Source organism: Benincasa hispida, chromosome 2 (assembly GCF_027475165.1).
Source record: "Benincasa hispida cultivar pf3 chromosome 2, pf3_genome.v1.1, whole genome shotgun sequence".
Classification (NCBI taxonomy): domain Eukaryota; kingdom Viridiplantae; phylum Streptophyta; class Magnoliopsida; order Cucurbitales; family Cucurbitaceae; genus Benincasa; species Benincasa hispida.
The window spans coordinates 6497413-6503629 of NC_143479.1; the positions used below are offsets into that span (position 1 = coordinate 6497413).

Below are 6217 nucleotides of genomic sequence, written 5' to 3' on the forward strand. Positions count from 1 at the left end.
AGAAGGAGGAAATTGATCACCAATTTTGAACAAGAAGAAGATGAATCACTCAGTGACGCATGGGCAAGATTCAAGAGACTAGTACGCGACTGCCCACACAATGGATTATCGGATTGCCTCAAAATGGAGATTTTCTATCATGGACTCAACTCTGCATCGCAAACAGCTGCCAATGCGGCAGCAGCAGGAGGTCTTCTGGACAAAACATAGGATGAAACGAATATTCTTGATCGCATCTCAAAAAACCACGAAGATTGACAAGAAAGTGACCAAAGAACGAAGCCCAGAGAAGGTAATTCGAGTAATGGTGCCATCGCATCATTACAAAACCAGATGAATGCGATGATAAATTTATTGCAAGGTATTGCAATAAACAATTCAGGAGCTCGAAATGGGCAAGTCAATGCGATAGAGCAAACAAGCACCAGTTGTGTCTTATGTGAAGAATCGCATTCTTTTGAGGAATGCCCACGAAATCCTCAATTAGTTTACTTTGTCAAAAACAATCCTTTTTCAAATACTTACAACCCGGGGTGGTGAAATCACCCTAATTTTTCTTGGAAGAACCAGCAAGGCAGTCAGCCCGTGGCTCAGAGAGAGGGACCGCCAGGGTTTTTCCAAAAATCTAATGGATAACAACAAGCTAGCAGTTCTCAACCACTATCCTCATCATCCCTGGAAAACTTGTTGAAGCAATACATCAAAAAGAATGAAACAGTCCTTCAAAACCAAGCTTCATCCATCCGCAATTTGAAAATTCAGCTGGAAAAAATTGCGGGAGAGCTAAAGAACAGACCCCAAGGGACATTGCCTAGCTTAACCAAGCTTCGACACAATCCAGGGAATGCCGGAAAAGAACACTACTAAGCAGTCACCCTAAGGAGCAGAAAGGCGGCGATAGAAGTCAGAAAGAAGCCTCGCAAGACCGAGTCAAAGGAGCAACCCATGACTGACTGAATAAAAAAAGCCTCTATCGCAGATTAAATCAAAGGAGTTCGAGACTAGGAAGCCAGAAGATGCGACCACCTCTAAGCCTCTAAACCATGAAACATTGGAAGTATAGCTACCTTCATTTCCCCAAAGACTGAAAAAGAAACATAACGATGAAGGTCAGTATCAGCACTTCTTGGAAATTTTGAAACAATTGCACATTAATATTCCATTCATAGAAGTGATAGAGCAAATGCCGGTGTATGTGAAATTTTTTAAGGACATTGTCTCGAAGAAGAGAAGCACAGGAAGATTCGCCACGGTGGCATTGACACAAGAATACAACACTATAATTCCACCAAAGATGCGCGACCCAGGCAGTTTCACAATACCCTGCTCAATAGGGTGAATCTATATTGGTCGAGCATTATGCGATCTTAGGGCAAGCATAAACTTAATGCCCCTTTCAATTTTCAAAATATTGAATGTGGGACAACTAACACCCACAATGGTGACTCTTCAACTCGCCAATAGATCCTTGGTGCACCTTGAAGGGAAATTAAAAGATGTCTTGGTAACAATAGACAGATTCATTCTACCTGCAAACTTCATTATCTTAGATTATGAGGTGGATAAAGATGTTTCAATCATATTGGGATGACCATTCTTGTCTACTGGACGTGCTCAAATAGATGTGCATAAGGGAGAAATCACAATGAGCGTCAACGGAAAGAAGCTCAGGTTCAATATTATCAAGGCAATGAAGTTCCCAGATGAGGAAGGCTTATCAAATTCCGATGATGAACAAACGTACGTTGAAAATTGGGAATCCAAAAAAGAGAATAAAGAAAGAGAGGATGCGACAACATCCATTGATATTTTCCATGTGATAATAGAGATGTTGAAGAATGATGAAATGCTGAACTTGGATGAAGAAAGAAAAGCACAGAAGCCCTCTTTAGAGCAACCACCTACACTAGAACTAAAAACTCTACCAACCCACTTGAAGTACGTATTTCTCTGCGCTACCTAAAGAAAAAGAAACTGCGTTGATCAATGTTCTAAAAAAATATATTAGAGCAATTGGATAGGCGTTCGTAGATATCAAAGGTATCAACCCAACTTATTGCATGCATCGAATCTGGGTTGAAGAAAACCAGAAGAGCTCAATAGAACCTCAACGTAGACTGAACCCTACGATGAAAGAGGTTGTCAAAAAAGAAATCATCAAATGGTTAGATGCCTATATGATCTACCCTGTCGCAGATAGCACGTGGGTTAGCCCCATGCAATGTGTTCCCAAAAAGGGTGGGATGATAGTGGTTCCTAACGCAAGCAACAAATTGATCCCCATGAGGACCATCACGGATTGGCAAATTTGTATGGACTACAGAAAATTGAACGCGACGGCAAATAAAGATCATTTCCCTCTACCTTTCATTGATCAAATGCTCGATTGATTAGCAGGGAATGGTTATTTTTTGCTTTCTTGATGGGTATGCATGCTATAACCAAATTATAATCACACTAGAGGATCAAGAAAAGACCACGTTCACATGTCTATATGGAACATTCGCCTTTCGTCGCATGCCTTTTGGATTATGCAATGCACCCAGTACGTTTCAAAGGTGTATAATGTCGATCTTCTCCGAGTACCTTGAAGACTTGGTTGAAATCTTTATGGATGACTTCTTAGTCTATGGACAAACATATGAAATCTGTCTTCAAAACCTGGAGAGAATACTGAAAAGATGTGAAGAAAATAATATGGTGTTGAACTGGGAAAAGTGCCATTTTATGGTCAAGGAAGGAATTGTGCTCGGGCACAAGATTTCAAGGAATGGGTAGAAGTGGACAAAGCAAAGATTGAAACTATGAAAAACTTCCACCTCCAGCGAATGTGAAAGCTTTGAGGAGTTTCCTAGGACACGCAGGGTTTTACAGAAGGTTTGTGAAGGACTTTTCCAAAATCACTCGACCTTTGAATGCGTTCTTGGAAGCTGATAGACCCTTTGATTTTGATTCACTCTGCCTCACTGAATTCAAACACTAAAAGATGCTTTGACTATAGCGCCAATTCTGATCGCACCCGATTGGGCGAAGCCATTCTAACTGATGTGCGATGCCAGCGAATATGTGATGGGGGCAGTCTTGGCACAAAAAGTAAAGACAATGTTACACCCCATCGTATATGCTAGTAGAACGCTAAACTTCACGAAGGTGAATTACACCACCACCGAGAAGGAACTTTTAGCGGTGATTTTTGCAATTGAAAAATTCAGACCTTATTTATTGGGGTCAAAAGTGATTGTCCACACAGACCACTCTGTGATAAGTTATTTGATGAAAAAAAAGATGTGAAGCCTAGACTAATCCGATGGGTTCTCTTACTTCAAGAATTTGATATGGAAATAATCGACAGAAAGGGAACAGAGAACAAAGTCGTCGACCATTTATCGTGATTAGAAAATCCAGAAGTGGATCGTATTCAGTCGAAGGTGAACGCCTAATTTCATGATGAGCAGTTGCTTCAGATTGAAAAACTACCCTGGTATGCAGAAATTGTCAACTTCTTGGTCTGCAAACAATTCCCTGAAAACTACACATCCCATCAAAAGAAAAGGCTCATACATGAATGCAAATATTACTACTGGGACGATCCAAATCTCTATAAAAGAGGACCAGACCAGATATTGAGACTCTGTGTTCCAGAAACTGCTTTCCATCGCATATTGTTTCAATGTCATAAATCACACTATGAAGGGCATTTCGGCAGACAGCGCACGACAGCAAAAGTTTTGCAATGTGGGTATTACTGGCCCACTCTATTTAAAGATGCACAAGATACTCCATGAAATGCGATAAGTACCAACGCACTGGAAGCATTTCAGAAAAAAATGTGATGCTAATAAATATCATTTTGGAGGTGGGGCTATTCGACGTCTGGGGAATAGATTTCATGGGACCATTTTCATCGTCAAATGATCATAAATACATTCTATTCGCTGTCGACTATGTTTCCAAATGGATTGAAGCTGTTTCATACATTGCAAACGATGTGGCAACAGTCTCTAAGTTCTTGCAGAAAAACATCTTTACTCGTTTTGGCACCCCACGTGCCATAATAAGTGGCGAAGGGACCCACTTTGTGAATCGCATTGCTAGTAAACTGTTGATCAAATATAATGTCCACCATAAGATTGCCACCGCATATCACCCCCAAACAAACGGACAAGTAGATGTTTCTAACAGAGAAATCAAGTCAATCTTAGAGAAGGTGGTGAACCCATCGCAGAAGGATTGGGCCATGAAACTAGATGATACCTTGTAGGCATATCGAACTGCTTATAAGACACCCATAGGCATGTTACCATATGCGTTGGTATTTGGAAAGGCTTGTCATCTACCGTTGGAACTGGAATATAAGGCGATGTGGGCAGTTAAGAAACTTAACTTTGATCTTAAGGCTGCAAGAGAAGAGAGAAAACTTCAACTACTAGAGCTGGACGAGTGGAGATTACAAGCGTATGAGAATTCCAAAATTTACAAAGAACGCACCAAGCAATGACATGATAAGTGCGAGAAAAACCTCAAGGCAGGTCAAAGGGTATTACTGTTCAACTCTAGGCTGCGTCTCTTTCCTGGAAAACTGAAGTCACGTTGGTCCGAACCTTTCATAATCAAGGAGGTATTCCCGCATGGAGCGATGGAGTTGACCAACAAAGATGGGACTAACACATTTAAAGTGAATGGACAAAGAGTAAAGCTGTATCGTGGAAGAGATTTCCAACGCGAGAAAACCTCCATTGACTTGGGTAAGCCAGAATAAAGAAGAAACACTCAGTCCCTGCAATGATAAGTGACATACATTCATCAGGGACGAAGTATATCCTTTTGAGTATCCTTTTTGTTTTTCTTTCAAGAATCTATTTTACTTTCTACATAATTACTACTTTTATGATTGTCAACTCTTTTTCGTACCATCTTTCAAAAGCTCAACCAATCGCGTGATTTTAAGCCCATCGCATCACTCCGTCGCACTCATTTATTGCAATCAAAATGATGCGGGCGAAAAATTAAATTTGGGGGTTATGTCCCTCCTTGCCTCATCTTATTTCAATTTTTGTACTTCTCAGTTTCAATTTAATATTGTTGAATTCTACTATCGCATTCTCTCTCGTTTGGCTCAATTCTGAATTTTTGATTACTTTATTTGATCATCGCATTCATCCTTTGCCTATTACAACTTCAATGATGTATGCCTATTTTCTTATTGCATGAACTAGCATTAGATTAATTTCAGAACATTCAATTCACAAAACATTTCTAAAATTTAGTTGGTCTGCCAGCTTTACTTCAAAACTATTTTTACAAAATTTTTTGAGTCCATCGCATGAATTATTTTGTTTTTAGCAATGAGGACATTGTTGCGTTTTAATTTTTTTTTTTTAGTTGGTCTACCAGCTTTACTTCAAAACTATTTTTACAAAATTTTTTGAGTCCATCGCATGAATTATTTTGTTTTTAGCAATGAGGACATTGTTGCGTTTTAATTTTTTTTTTTTTTTTTTGGGGGGGTGTTATTTTCAGCCTTGTTATTTTCAAAATTTCAATTTAAATATATATATATATATATATATATAACGTTGAGATCAGCTCCTGCTCATAGTTGGATGTCCGCATGACACCCGTGGGGGCAACCAAAACGAAGGTGGGAATCGTGATCAACGCAGAAGCTAAGTGATCGCAACTCCGCTGCCAAATAAAAAGATGGGCATGAGTTTTGACTGAAAAGAGCACCTCGCTCGTAGTTGGATGTTCGCATGACACCCGTGGGGGCAAGCCAAAAGGAAGGCTGGGCACTCGGATCAGCGCAAGATCCCAAAACTAATATCTAAATCATGCAAAGGCCAAAACCACTTTAACACCCCGATTTGATAAAATTTGAAATAAGTCATGCGATATCCTGGGAAATGAGTAAAGATTTTTTTGAAGATTAAGCTCGTGGTCCTTAAAGGTTAAAAATATTTTAGGAAGAGATTAGGATAGAAATTAATAATGACAATGGTTCAGCGGTTTGAATAAGGCATCATGAGAAGCCTAGGCAGGGTAAAGGCAATTGAAATTTTGAGAAATCTTTAGTTTATGCTTGAGGGCAAGCATTGTTTTAAATTTGGGGGTGTGATAACAGGTAGAAATACAAGTTATTAAAGCTCATATTATTAAAACACTAGGAGAAAGCGATGGTGAATAGGCAATATTACGATTGAATGCACCAAACTAAAAG

The 6217-nt window shown here is 39.5% G+C and overlaps 1 non-coding gene across 1 annotated transcript; it reads right to left on the reverse strand.

Annotated features, from left to right (window-relative positions):
• Window positions 1–107, reverse strand: LOC120072435 (small nucleolar RNA R71). The gene has a single exon (XR_005480494.1). It is a non-coding gene; the product is annotated as a small nucleolar RNA R71 (small nucleolar RNA).
• Window positions 108–6217: the final 6110 nt, after the last annotated feature.